This window comes from Chlorocebus sabaeus, chromosome 20, assembly GCF_047675955.1.
Source record: "Chlorocebus sabaeus isolate Y175 chromosome 20, mChlSab1.0.hap1, whole genome shotgun sequence".
NCBI lineage: Eukaryota > Metazoa > Chordata > Mammalia > Primates > Cercopithecidae > Chlorocebus > Chlorocebus sabaeus.
The window spans coordinates 48,361,378-48,376,170 of record NC_132923.1 but is presented as its reverse complement, the minus strand read 5'-3'; the positions used below and the strand labels follow the sequence as shown (position 1 = coordinate 48,376,170).

Below are 14,793 nucleotides of genomic sequence, written 5' to 3'. Positions count from 1 at the left end.
ATAGAAAAGCAAAATTATTAACTGTGCTTGCTGATTAAATGATACCTCAGGCAAGTGAAACTTAAGTGACACTTTACGCTTTTCCAAAGCATCCATTTACCGCCACTGAATTATGACAAGAAACTCATGCTCCTAACCAGACAAATATTTTACCTGATGCCTCCACATTATCCCATGTTTAAATGTGAGCTTCTGAGAATTATTCCATATTTTTGTTGTAAATATTCTTAAAATGACAAAGAATAAGTAAATAGGAATCATAATAAGCAGTAAAGCTACTTCAGCAGCACCCTGTGTCAAATGAGGTGAGCTGAGGCGAATTGACTGTGCACTAATTGGATTTGTAAAATGATTCAGAGTAATTTAAAAAGCATTTACACAAAGTCAGATCTGAACTGGTTTCTAAAAAGAACCATAGAGAAGAATGAAATGTCCAAGTAATTACACTGGACATGTAGATCTAACACTGTATCTATTAAATTGGGCATGAAATTGGACTTTTTTTAAAGTACAGTAGGTCTTACACTATAAATCTCTAGACATTTTTCTATATTTTTGATAAAATGTTTAATTATACTAAGTACAGATATGTCATAGAAAGGAACTATTGCTCATGTACCATTTTTCCTAAATTAGCAACTACTGTAAGCTAATTTCTTTCTTAAATTTTGTACAGTTGTGGCATATTGAAAATTGGCTGACTTGGTTTCAGCTTATTCCAGTATCTACAGTCTTGCCAATAGAAAGAGACATTGTTATCACTTTCTCCTCCACCACCTCCATGCCCCTTGTCTCTCTTAGTTTAGGGTTGATTTGTAAATGTCTTACTATATAAAATAATTAATGCTAAATTATTCCATGTTGTTATATTATCAGTGTCCTATCTGAATCCATACTAATATAATTAGAGATAAAGTCGACACTGAAATAACAAGTAGCTCTTAAAGTTCCATGCATGTTAAGTGGCATTTACTGTGCTGGCAGAACAGAATTTAGATCTCGAAAATAATTTGATATTAAAAGACAAAAGTAAACAAATTAGACTGTAAGTTTGTTTCTTCCCCCTGGGTATTAATCAGCCCCGGTAAACCTTGTATTGTACTCTTCAAATCTGCATTAATCAGAATTTAGGTTTTGAAAGTCAAAAGGAAAAAAATTGTCTCCCTCTGGTGGGGAATATAACAAGTTTTTCTTTCCTTTTTTTCCTGCAGTCAATTTCAGCTAAGTTTCATGATGCTTTAGAAGAGTACACTTGGATAATCAGTTTATCATCTTTTGAACAGATTTTGCTCTCTTTTGACATAATCAACACTCAGAAAATCCAGATTCAAAAGTCATTTTATTGCTTTTACTTTTTTTTTCCTGAATAAAAGGATAAAAGAAGGAAAATAGAAAGCCAATGTCAAGAAGTAGGAAAGTTCTGTTTTACATGAAATACTCAGCTCTAAATGGACTGGGGATAAAAATTTTATTTTAGAATCTGTCAGTTTTGAACTTACACCCCTGAATAAGCTGTTTCAGAAAAGGAAAGTCCTGGAAGACCACCCCACACTCCCTTCACCCAGATTGTCTGTCAAGAGTTCCCTGGCTTCTCTCCTTTCTCTGTAAGGCCAAAACACTTTCCCGTGACCTCCACTGTATCACCTATTGCTTACGTTGTGATTCTTGTTTGTTGTCAATATCTTCAGTAAGGCTACGAGCCTCTCGAAGAGAGAGATCCTGCCTCATACATCTCCAGGTCACTAGTATTTAGCTTGGTCTTCAGCACAAAGAAGAACTTACCTCTGTGCTGGGCAGTGTGCAAAGCTTTCAGCATACAACCATGGAGAAGATACATCTGTTTCCTGCCTTCATGAAACTATACTCTAATGGGAAAAAATGGGTGGATCTGGAGTACATTTTACCGTAGAAACAATATATTAAATAGCAACTACTAACCCATAAAAGCCTATACAGTTTATATTTGATGTTGAAATGAGTTAAAATTTCCCTTTAGGCAGATTCATCCCTTAAAAGTTCTACAGAGTCATTCTCATTGTGATGTGTAGAAAGAATTTAGAACTAGAAGTTTTTATGTCTGGAACCATTCAGTGAACAAACATGTACTGAGTATCTACCATGTGTCAGGCACTGTGCTAAGCCATGGAAACACATTCTGGTCAGGAAAGCCGGGTAATAAATAAGTAAACACATTTATTAAAGCTGAGCATAGCTTGTAATTTGCGCTATGAAGGAAAAAAAAATAAGGTGACAGAGGATGGTGTATATCAATTGGTGTTCGAGCAGGAAACAGATTTTATACTCAATGAGGTAATTGATGAGAGTTTAATAAAGGGACTTTGTAAAATGTGTGCACAGTATTAAGGTAAACCAGTAAGGGAAAGCAAAACACCTTAGAACTAGTAAAAGTGGAAAGTCACTACTACCCGTAGGCCTCAGTAGAGAGGGAAAGGAGCAGTTACCAGAACACAAAGAAAAAACTATAGCTAAAGGAAAGGATCTTCCAACAAGAACTCTGGTTTTCAGCATCAAACACAGCCACCAGTGACTTGCAGTCCAGGCCTGGAGGGTCATAAATCCACTGATCTCTCTCTCCTCTGAGAGTACCCTGCCAAGTCTCCCGTTGGTCAAACTCAACCAGAAGCCAGAAGGCAATGGAGCTTTCTGCTGCTTTCCTTAAAGGTCAGCTTCCTGTCACAGGTAGAAAAAGGCTCTAAAGAGTGGCAAATGGAGAACAGTGGCACAGAGAGTTATTAAGTCATCCAGTGCTGGAAGAGGTGATATCAGAGTCAAAATCCACATAAAATTGTTTTAATGGAGACCAGAGCAAGTAGAGATTTTGAAACAGGAAAAGTCTTGGTGGTCCAACTCTACAACTAACTAGAAACGTAATGTTGTACGAGTCACTTCACATTTTGGGCTATATCAGTAAAATGAACAGATTGGACTATGACGATCTCTAAGCTCCCTTTCATCTTGAACCATGTGGAATTCTCTTTGAATTTCATGACTCTACTTCCTCTTAATATCCCCTCCCATGATGCTTCAATAATATGAGGATACATTGAATGTTTACAAATTAGGGCCTCACTAGATTTTCTGAGAGTTGACAGTCCCACAAGTAAAGAAGAAGGGAAATGAAAACACCTGCCTAGACTTATCCTACTCACAGAGTTTGCAGCAAATCTTTGCCTATGTGTGAAAGCATATGAAGAGACCTGGCTCATGACATACCCAAAGCTGACACATCTTCATAGAAAATGGTTTAATTGAAATTATCCCGAGAACATGATTTACTCCTTTTGAAAATTTCACCAGAGTTTTTCCATTGTCAATTAAAACTTTTTACAAACCACATTTTAAAGCTGGCAAAAGAAAGTTCAAATGACATGGATTATCTTTCTCTTGCAACTAATATACATACATCAGGGTTTATTGTGACAGTCACAAGTGAAGTACACTAAATTAAATTATTATTCCCATCTTAACTGACTCACTGGGTAGAAATAAGTTCACATGCCAATATAGGGGCTGATCTTGGTCCACGTGACTGTACCATTGGGATATAAATTATCACAATATTTGTGTACTAACTGGATGAAAAGTATAAACTTTTTCTTTTTCTTTTTCTTTTTTTTTTAAACTTTTTTCTTGCTTTCATGGGGACTGGCCTATACATGGAATTCTATGTAATGGGTCAGAATGCAATAGTAGAAGGGGTAGACATTTCTCAATCCAAAAACTGTTAATTCGTTCTCTTATTCATTCATTCCAAATTGACTTACTAAATGCCAGTCACCAATGTTTGTGTAATAGATGGTAAAGAAGAGCTAGTACTCATGGAGCTGATCAGTAGGAGCTGCCACCACCAGATGTCCCTAACTCTACCCCTCACCAATAATCCTCTCTGAGTATGGAAACATCTTTTTAACCTTAAAAGGTTTCATATTCACCACATTTGTACAAAAATAGGTACGTTTTAGTGTCTGTTAACTGAAAAAATACTTAATGACACATATGACAGTAAATTCAGTAATCCTTTCAATAAACATATTTATTCATCATAAGAATCTCTACGTATATGTGAAAGGAAGTAGTGTATTCATTCAGGAAACACTGTTTTGCCCACTGACAATATATCATGTGCTTATGGAATTGCAGACCTTTTGCCATGGAGCCTAACCCCTCCCCAGAAGTCTACAGACTTCAGGTACAGAGATACTGTGCTGAAGTCTGTGATGACCTAAAACCAGGCTGTGACCTCCACAGGCCCAATGCACTTGCCGTATTACGCCATAAGAATGATGCCATGTTCATACAATGTTAACTCTGTCAGTTTCTAGCAATGCTATTTTCTTGCCCCCAAAATCTCATAGTTTATATGAAAATAGTTTTCAGATGTTTTAGTCATATCCTGTTTCACACCGCACCACCTTTTGCCCCAGACACAACTGCATGTTGGCAGAAGGAAAGCTGAACTCTTCAAAGAAACTCCACCTTCTTACCATAAGGATGATGGTTTTTAGACAAAGGTTGTGTTTTGGATTCTCTTGTTACCTAATATCATCCCTGCCCCTAAAAGACACTTCTCGATCACTCAGCTAAATGGACTTCTATCAGGTCCACCTCACTAAATGTCCAAATGTGCCAGTAAATGTCCAAATCCCAAAAGAAAACATAACTTGACCTGATGCTTAGCATGACTCCACCATGCTAAACAATAGGTAACAAGTATCAAATAGTTGTGTAGCCAGTGTGCTGAGAGACAAGAGAGAAATTTTCGCTAATTCTGCTGGGGGAAGAGTTCCCAGAAAGTGCATTTGACTTGGGCCTTAAAGAGTAAGTATACTTTTTTCTTTTTCTTTTTCTTTTATTATTATACTTTAAGGTCCAGGGTACATGTATACTTTTAACACATTGTGGAGATAGAAGAGTCATCCAGGGGAAACATTTCTAGGGAAAAATGAGAATAGAGGAGATCTGGAACACAACAAGCTGTCTAGGGACTCGGTTTTTTATTTTAGGCAATAATTACCGGCTTACGCAGTTTAAGAAGTCAGTGTTGACCATTGCTTGGTAGACGGAGAAGAGCACACCAGTGAAGGAAAACAGCATTCCCAAAGAGCAGATGAAAAAAAAAAAAAAAAAAAAAAAAAAGATAAATGCCACAGTAAAGACAGAACCCAGGCAGAAGTAATCTTTTCCTCCTTCAAACCCTTTGGTACTTTTCATTCCACTCACATGGCACTTATCACAGATTACTTTGCCATCCAGTCCTTTATGTTCTTTTATTTTTCCCTCTAGTGGATTGTAATTGAATTCACACAAAGGGCAGCAATGTGATAGAGTGTAAATAGCAGAGGATTTGTAACCGGACAGTCATGTTCAAATCCTAGCTTCAACACTCCATGTGTATCACCTCAGACAGGTCTCTCAACCTCTCTTGGTTTTCATTCTTTATAAAATATGGATGATAATGCATATTTATGACAAAATGACAAAACAACTCTTGGGGTTGTTTTTAAGAGTAAGTGAATGAAATAAGGCATACGAAGTCTAGCATACAGGAGACACGCAACAAATATATTTCTTCCCCAATCTTATCTCCATGTGAGAAAATGATTATCTTCACATCTTTCTCATAGTTGGTGCTCATTATGGGCTAAAGACAAAGTAGTTGTGTTACAGCATTGCATTCCATGTCACCCAGATTATACTGCCTTGAATAATTTGGATTGGTTTGTAGTCTACATGAAGTTTACTCCAAAAATCATTTATGAATCACCTTCAATAACTGGCACTGCTAGTGCCTAGGGCCATAAAATATGTTCAACAGGGGTCTTGCACTCTGAGTGAGTTATTTCTTTGGTGACTTATCCCTATAGAAAGACTTTTAAGGAAATTAACCAATCATATGGTGAATGGGGTCACTAAACTGGAGTAATACAATAATATATTTTTAGAGTCAGGTAATTCCTTCATGAGAATGCTTGATAATGTTATGAGGGCTTTAGACAAAAACTAATACTACAGCTAAAATCAAGACTCTTACCAGAAGAAAATATCTGGGGAGAAAATGTTGCATTCTACACTCACAAAACTGTGTTTGATCTTATTAGTGGATTGGTCCTTTGAGTATGATTGATGGATAGATTTAAAACTGGTTCAGTGGTGTAATAAAATTCCTGTTTACACACTTTTGTGTAACCTCAGGAGCTGGGAAATCACCATCCCAGGTTGTGATCCAAGATGAGATTATTTAAGGTAGCACCATGCATGATAGAAGCCTAAAGGAAAGAGGCTCAGTGAGGAACAGCTCAGACAGTGGCCACAAGTCATCTCCCAAGGGCAGAATGTCCCACTATCATAGATAGAACAGTACTAAATGTGGCAGTACTTGTGGACAAACACAATAATCCAAAGATGCAGAAGAACAGGAAGAGATAAGAAAACTCAAGCATACCTTAGATAATCAAGACTAAGAGGCTACTTAATTAGAATTTAATTGGAGTGGCTCAAAAATAAACTGTAAATAGGTCCAGTTTAGGGAGAAACCTTATCCCTAATCACATTGCCGTTGTGACTATGCTCTGTTCTCTCTCCTTTACTCCACTATCTAGCGTCTTGACCCAATCCCTTATCCCTTTCTATATTTGTAAGGAGAGAATATTTATCAAGCCCCTCATATTGGCTGGGCACTGTGCAAGGCATTCACACGTGGTAGCTATTTCATATTACAATTACCCTAAGAATTCAGTGGTGGTATTAACCCCATTTTGCAGATGAGGAACTCAAGACTTAGAAAAGTAAGGACCTGCCCATATTTATCCATAGCTAAGTAGAAGAGCTGAAATATGAACTCAGGTCTGTCTGATGACAAAGTCTGTGCTTCTTAGACTGTTCAAGTTTAATATATATGTTACTCCTCTAACCAGTACTTATATTTTATACACTGATAAGTACTTATTACATTTTAATTTATTATATACTCTCATAAAAATTTTTTAAATCATTTTAGACTCAAAGAAATACATTTCTAATGGTAAGATTTCAGCTGAGGTGCAGTGATAACTGGAAGCCAGGGAGATAAAATAAGCAGTAGAAAATCATCCTAGTTGAACTCAAATTATATCCCATGGGTGGCTAATGCAGCCAAGTCATAGGGCTAGATGTGAGTCAGAAAGAAAATGTTTTTGAACTTGCAACAGAGCTTCAAAGTGGTATGGTTGAAAGAGAGTGATAAGGTCGAACAAAAACTGCCTCCAACTTAACCTCAAGAAATGGAAAAAAAATGGGAATACACTTCAGAATGGGGATAAGAGCTGGATATACTAGTGCTGAGCTTCCCTCCTTCCTAAAATACATTCTATGACTTTACTATTCATGAGTATAAATGTTGTCTAGGCTATTCCCAGTTTTTTTTTTTTTAAAAAAAGCAATTGGCCATATCCTTTTCAGCATTTCAATGTTGAGCTATTATAATCTCACATTCCAGTGGCCTTCTAACTGCATGGTTATAGTCTCCTTACACTTACTCTGAAATTGTTTTTCCATTGTTATCTTACATTATAGTCGCATCGTAATGTCATGTTTAAAGGTTCCCCATACACTTGTAATGAAATCGTTTTGCAGTTCAGAATGGCATCATATTGGCACTTTAAGCAGGGTATCCATCACCCTGTATTGATAGTTTTCACAACAAAACACCCTATTTTAGTGACTGTGAAAGTAAATAGCTGTTGCCAGTGATCTGTTCTTCCATTTCAAACTTAAATGGTCTCATCTGTTTTATTTTACCTTGCAATTTTCACACCCACTGTGGTATAGGCCAAATTTATACTAGTTGCTTTCAAATGAGGACTGTCATTCCATTGGCTCATAAATGTTCATATGACAAGCCACTTATCTGTTTTGGTTTGGCCTTTTTGCAACAGATAACTCTTTACAGTCTGATAATCAATACACTTTGGCCACTTTATTAGTAAAGTTAATGTAGATAAGTCTTCTGCTAATCAAAATTTAGAGGCAAATTATTTGGTAAAGTTTTCAAATCAAACAAACTGAATATCTAAAAGCAATGTGTGCAACTACGAAAATTTTATAACACACTAACACCAAAGAAAGAATTCTACTTCCAAATGGTCACACATGAAAAATTTGAGTGGTAATTTGAGGCAAAATTTAATGAAAGACAAGAAATTTAAGAAGGATAAGTGTTATATTATAATTATTACCAAAAAACAGACACTTTTTATTTAATTTTTTTAAAACATCATCATCACCTTTTGTTGGTTAAACTTTGAGAGGTTAACAATTTGGTTCGAGTCTCCACTTCAGAAATTAAATGTTACCTTACTCACACTTGGAAGTAGGCCAGGATGGGTGCAAGTCTCCTGACAACAGGCTTTGTTTTCAAGATCTTTCTATTCTCTGATACTAAAGGGGCCATTATTGCCTCCAACACAATTCCTCTACAGCTGTTTTGACAGTTCTTCACAGGTCCAGCTAGAAGTTGGAGGAGCAAAAGAGAAAACAAAAGTGATAAATTCTTGTAAGAAAAGATTTCTGCTAGCATTTTCAAACTCAAATTTGATATTCAGTTGGAGCTGGGGGCAAAGTTTCAGATAAGCCTTTATTGTATATAAAACTACTTCTCTGTCTTTGGGAGCTAACACTGATAATGAGGATGATGCAGCTAGCAAACCAGTTACATCCAAGTGTTAAAGACCATATATCCACTTGTTTTGGGTGTTTTTGCTTGAGCTAATGCTCAAATATGTTTTCTGTCAGGAAACAAGTGGCAGTAGCTGCAGCAATGATATTGGTTCTTGGATAACCCAAGGTGCCCCAAGAAATGATAATAATTTCTTTAAAATCTCCTCCCCAAATTTGAATGCACTTTATTTAAAAGCTAAATATATGCTCTCCACAAGAGACTATGGCATGAGGTGAAAAGCCTAACTAAATACGAAATAGGATTAAGAATCACTCCACAGTGCCCAGCCCAAATGCTACCATCTCAGTGTGAAGGTCCCCTGACTTTCATTTCAAAATTGCATTTAAAATAAACCAAAGACAAAAATTCTTATTTGAATGACCACACATGAAAAACTTGAGTGCAGTTTTAAAATATAAGCCTAATTATAGGCAGCTGAGTACTGCCTGGGGAAAAAAAAAATCATATAACCTTGTAGAAGGGCCTAACTATACATTCATAGTGTCTGAATTTCTCTTCCCTCTGGCTCTAAGAGCATTTTAACTACTTATAATCAGCATCCTCCTCTACTCCTGAAAGTAACTGGTAGTTCCAGACTTTCTTCAGTCTCCACAGAGGCTCAACCCTGCCCCTCTCATTCATAGCAGTTAATACTGCTTCCCTTTTCATCAGGAAAATTGAATTCATTGGTGTGATCCCAAAATCCAGCTTTCTATCTCATTGTACCCACTACAACCTACAAGTGTACCTATGGCCTCACACATTGGCACTTTTCTTCCAGTCTCAGAGAAAAAGGTGAGTTTTCCTTTGTTTAAGACCCATCTTCTTCCTCTGGGAGCATCATTTAATCAGGTGAACCTCTCTCACATACATGTCAAGCCAGTCTGTCTCTCTTTCTCTCCTACTGTCTCCTTTTCAGCATATAAACATCTTCAAGCTGCTCCCATCAGTGGAAAAAGATTATCCCTCGATTCCATATCTCCCTTAGCCCCATATCTGCCCCAAATTATGGTCTAGCTTCTCTCCCCACCCCACCATATCTCCAGCTAAACTTTTCAAAACATCAGCATCCATCATTTTCATTCACAGCTCCATTGTAATGTCCTCTATACCTTCCTTTCTACTGAAATTTTCCTTATTTCAGTAGTCATCTTTCTGTATTTCACTAGTTACACTGAATTCTGTTAATAATTATCTCCTCCTTAATGAAACTCTATTCTACCTCGACTTCAATTCAACCATCCTTTCCTGATTTTCTCCAATCCACTCACTATTTCTTCTCTCCTTTTGACATCAGCTCATCTTCCTCTACCTACCCCTTCAGTGGTGTTTCTTCACCTTCTAAATACTATTCCTCCTTTACCCTCATAAAACTTCTTTCATCCTTGTGACTCTAAATACCACATAAAAGTGGATGTGTCCTTTACCTCCAACACTGACTTCTCTCCTGATTTTTCTATTCATATATATAACTGCCCACTAAACAACTCTAACCGAATGTCCTGTAGACATCATAAACTTAGCATGTCCAAAGTGGCATTTATCATCTTCTCCCAAACTCATCTCTTCTTGCTATATCCTCTTTCTAAATTAAAATCACCTCTATCCCCTGAGACATCCAAACCAGAAACTTAGGAATCATCCTTGACTGGCTACTTCATTCTCTACATTAACCAAGCATTTCTGACTTAGTCAATTAAAATGTTACTGAATATCATACTCTCCTCTCCATCCCTACTGCTTCTCCCTTAGTGAAAGCCCTGGTGATCAGAAGCTAGTTTCTTCAACAGTCTCTGTATCTGTCTGCCTTTATTTGGTCTTGCTGCCTTCAAACAATCTTCTGCAAAACCACCAGACTGATATACCTAAAGGCCTAACCATATCCTTCCCCTTCTTAGAAACCCTTTAGTTACTTCTCTCCACAGTTTTCCAAGCTCCTTCACATTGCATACTTTACCTTAAAGAGCTCTCTGTCTCTATTGATCTCTCCAGCTTCATCTCTCACTTCTTCCTGACTCATGTTGTATGATCTAGAAACACTTCAAAATTTCTCACAAATACCACTCTTCTTCACACATCCATGACTTCACATGGACTCAAGGGAAGATATGTGGGGTCCTTCTCTAGTTTGACTTTGATCTATCAGTCAAACTGTGGGTATTTGTCGGCCTTTTTTGGATTACATACTCAAATTGCCTCAGTTAAAGCAGCTTTATGGTAACATAACTGGGGAAATAAGAGACAGGAAATCACACAAAAGCAACACAGAGCCAGACCTAAGGGAGCACTGGAATATCATTCTAAATACAACATTAACTCTAGTAGGGCAGGAGCAGTGGGGAGCACTCCATGGCCACTCACAGTTTCCCCTCCAGAAGTATCTATTCATGGCTCAATTGTTCTACCATTACGGTGGTCCAACTGTTCATAGTGGTTCTGCTTTACTGGTTTGGGCACAATTGATTTATTTACTATCACCATACTGTGGATTTTCTCTATTCTCTTTTCTAGTTCATGGATGTTTATTGTCTTCTCTCTGCATGTCTTTCTGTTTTACCTCTTACCTGCCTTATCATTTTATGTATGACCAGAATTTAAACTTTCCCTAAGAGAGGATCAGATTGGTTGGTCAGATACCATGTGTATAGATATTGTGGGTACCTCTTTGAGAAGCATTATCCCCCTTAACCACTTCATAGGCCACTTTTGTTGAAGTGTCCTTGTCCTGAGTGTGAGTTTCATATGGAGAAATTATGAAGATTTTTTAAAAATCTGCTACCAAGAAGACTTTGGATATAAGTGCACTCTGAGATCCCTCAAGAGAAGGTAATATAACTGGCAGAAACTTTTATGACTTGTAAGTTCACTTTTTAGACAAGATTGGGCACATTCAGGGTGGTATGGTCTTAGATGTAAGTTCACTGTTTAAATTCTTACAGTTACACGATCATAACACTCACGTTTTACTGAGCAATGCCTAGGTGACAAATACTTTACATACATTATTTTAATTCTTATGAAAACACTGGAAGTCAGTCACTAGTCACACCTTACTAAAAATCAACAAGGAAAATTAGTATGTTCAAGGTTGCCCAAGTGACCTAATAAGTGATAAAAGAATTCTAATCCAAAACTTCCTGGTTCCAAGGCTAATCCTATTCCTTCTGTACCTTTGCTACATCTAGACTATATTTCTTCATCCTCTTATCTGTAATTGATTACAGAATGCTCTATAATACTAACTACTTTATAGCTTTTCTTATTCTTCAGCCTTGTCTTTGTTCAATACAAGAACAAAGTTGCAGCTTTTGACACATGATGTCCTAGTCTCATTGTGTCTAATATATGTGGGAACATTTTCTCCAAATTTCTGTCTGTATCATTCTCAGTCAAAAATTGATCAAAGTTTAAAAATTGACAGTATGATGTCCTCATTAGTCCAGCTCTTCTCTCATTGAGAAGATGGCTTCAGTATAGATGTAGCGCAGCAGCATTTTTTTCTTTAGTATGTGGCTGCACATTAAATATACAAATATGCTGACATCTAAGTAATTTTAAAGGGAGAGAAATGAATGTGGTGTTTTAACTTTTGTTGACTCAGTAAAGAGGCTGGGAGTGTTCATATTTTAAATAAATGTATATAAAATAAAAATGTACATTTCAATGAAGTAACAAAAATGTGTGCTGAAGTAAAAAAAATTTCAGTGGAAATACAAATATCCTCTTCTTTCTGAGTGTAGTTTTCAAAACTGAAGAGCTTAAGACCATGAACAACTACACACACCCCAGCTTATCTTAGTTCAAATACCACTCAGCGGTGCTGAGTTGAGAGAAATCCTTTGTGACATCAGGATGTTACACAACTAAACATGACTTCCAACATTTTATTTCTATCGTTCTTTTCAAATTGCATTCACGGCCACAACTGCTCTTTTCTAATAAAGGTGAGAGCAATAGCATTTCTTCTTTTAGAATAGCAATGATATTACCAAATAAAAATAATCAAAGTTGGCAAATTTATTTTGGAATTCTCAATGGAAACCAACGTTCATTTAACTTGTCTTATAGCTCGCATCCCCCAAATCATCACCCGGGAATAGTAGCTTACAAATTTTAACATTAAATAAACGTAAAGCATTAGAACAGATACAAAGTACTATTATTTTGACATACTGTAATTTGAAAAGGGTAAATCAATTTAAACCATTTTTGTTTAAAATCAGCTCCTAAGGCTATAAACTCATAGTGGTTGCCAAGTTTCAACCCAAAGTGAATGTTAAGGTCTATGTTATTAACCCTTGAAAAATGAGCTCCATCATGGAAACAATGACAGACCTGGGCACTACCAGGTGCAGCTGCTGAAACTGACAGTCAGTCAAGTAAGAGTAATGCATGGTTTCTTCATATGCAAATCACATAATATGTGCTTACCTTTAAAGAGCAATGTCAGATTATTGTAAAAGTGTTTAGATATAAATACCTTTTCTTAAGAAACCAAATTCATTTATACTGAACTCTCTATGGCTGACATAGCATGATAAATCACCTCATTACACAGGAAGCCATAAATATGGCTATTGAGGATGAGTGTGATTGTAAATGAGACTGCTGGAATTCTACTGTGTCTTGCAATGACCCTCAATAAAAAGATACCTGTAGATCATGGTAAGTTTCCCTTGGAAATAGTGCCCCACACTTACAATGTTATCCAAATAAGTTTTCTGAACCTTGGGGTTTGTTTCTTAAAATAACACTATTAGGGTATATTTTTCATGGCAATGTCCATGAGTTAAACAACAATAAACCTTCTAAACATGTTGCAACACATTAGTAAATACAAATTGATGAGTTTATATCCTGGGAAAAGTCACAAAGTAGCCTTCTGGGGTGCTAAGGATATTCTAAATCTTAATCTGATGGTCATTCCAAGGAGTATGTGTGTTAGTTCATTTTCATACTGCTATAAAGAACTACCCAAGACTAGGTAATTTATAAAGGAAAGAGGTTTAACTGACTGACAGTTCAGCATGGCTGAGGAGGCCTCAGGAAACTTACAATCATGGCAGAAGGTGAAGGAGAAGCAAGGTAGCTTCTTCACAAGGCGGCAGGAAGGAAAACTGGTGAGCAAAGAGGGAAAAGTCCCTTATAAAACCATCAGATCTTGTGAGAACTCACTCATTATCATGAGAATAGCACAGGGGAGATGGCCCCCCAAGATTCAATTACCTCCACCTGGTCTCTTCCTTGACACCTGGGGATTAAGGAGATTATAGGAATTACAACTCAAGATGAGATTTGGGTGGGAACACAAAGCCTAACTATATCAATGTGTGTGTATACATGTGTGCGTATAATAACAGAGCTGTACACTTAAGATTTGTGCACTTTATTCTATGCAGATTATTTTGCAATTTTTTACAAAAAGTTAAAAAGCAAAACAAAGCAAAAACATTCTGACATCTGTAAGTCATTTTTTAAATAACAACTTAGAACAAGAACTGCTAATGTGAACTTTAAGTATCACCTCCCAGATTGGAAGCCCATGTCCTATTCTCCAGTCCTTGCCTCCCAAATCCTTTTATATTCTTCATGTAAAAAAATGTCAAGGTAGAACTCTTCCTGGGGTGAATTTACTATTCAAGTCTGGAAACATTCAGGCTAAAGTGAGATTTCCAAAAAAGGTTGTAATGCCTTTATAGAGAAGAAGTAAGATGAGAAGTCGTCCAGACAGCTGGCAGAAAAAAAGGACAGAGAGAAGGAAGATGTAAAGTGTTCTGAAATATATACAGAGCTGAAGATCAAAGATCCCTAGTATGTCCATCCAAGGGAGTCCCCACAGGTTTCTTGATCCTCAGTTCATCATTCCCACCATTATTCATATTCTTATAAACCTCTCACATCCAGCTCACTTCCCTCTCACCTGCTCAATCACCAGGTATAGGACAAAAGGAACTACAAAGTCCCCAGCTGTGCTGTCTGCCAAAGACAATAGGTGCTGTAACAATAGCTCAGGCTCATGTTTAAAAATCAGAACATCCATTTGATTTTCAATTTATCTTTACGTTAGAAACTTTTCT

At 36.8% G+C, this 14,793-nt stretch overlaps 1 long non-coding RNA gene across 4 annotated transcripts in view; it reads right to left on the bottom strand.

Annotated features, from left to right (window-relative positions):
* Positions 1 to 14,793, bottom strand: part of LOC103224485 (uncharacterized) — a 173,985-nt gene that overhangs the window by 21,837 nt on the left and 137,355 nt on the right. Inside the window, exons 4-7 of one of the 4 annotated variants that reach the window (XR_012090039.1) lie at positions 13,943 to 13,967; positions 10,674 to 10,942; positions 8,352 to 8,505; positions 5,036 to 5,072 (exon numbers count right to left, since the gene is read on the bottom strand). This is a non-coding gene — a long non-coding RNA (uncharacterized lncRNA). The remainder of the gene's footprint in view (positions 1 to 5,035; positions 5,073 to 8,351; positions 8,506 to 10,673; positions 10,943 to 13,942; positions 13,968 to 14,793) is intronic. The other 3 variants (XR_012090038.1, XR_012090037.1, XR_012090040.1) reach the window with 3 other exon arrangements.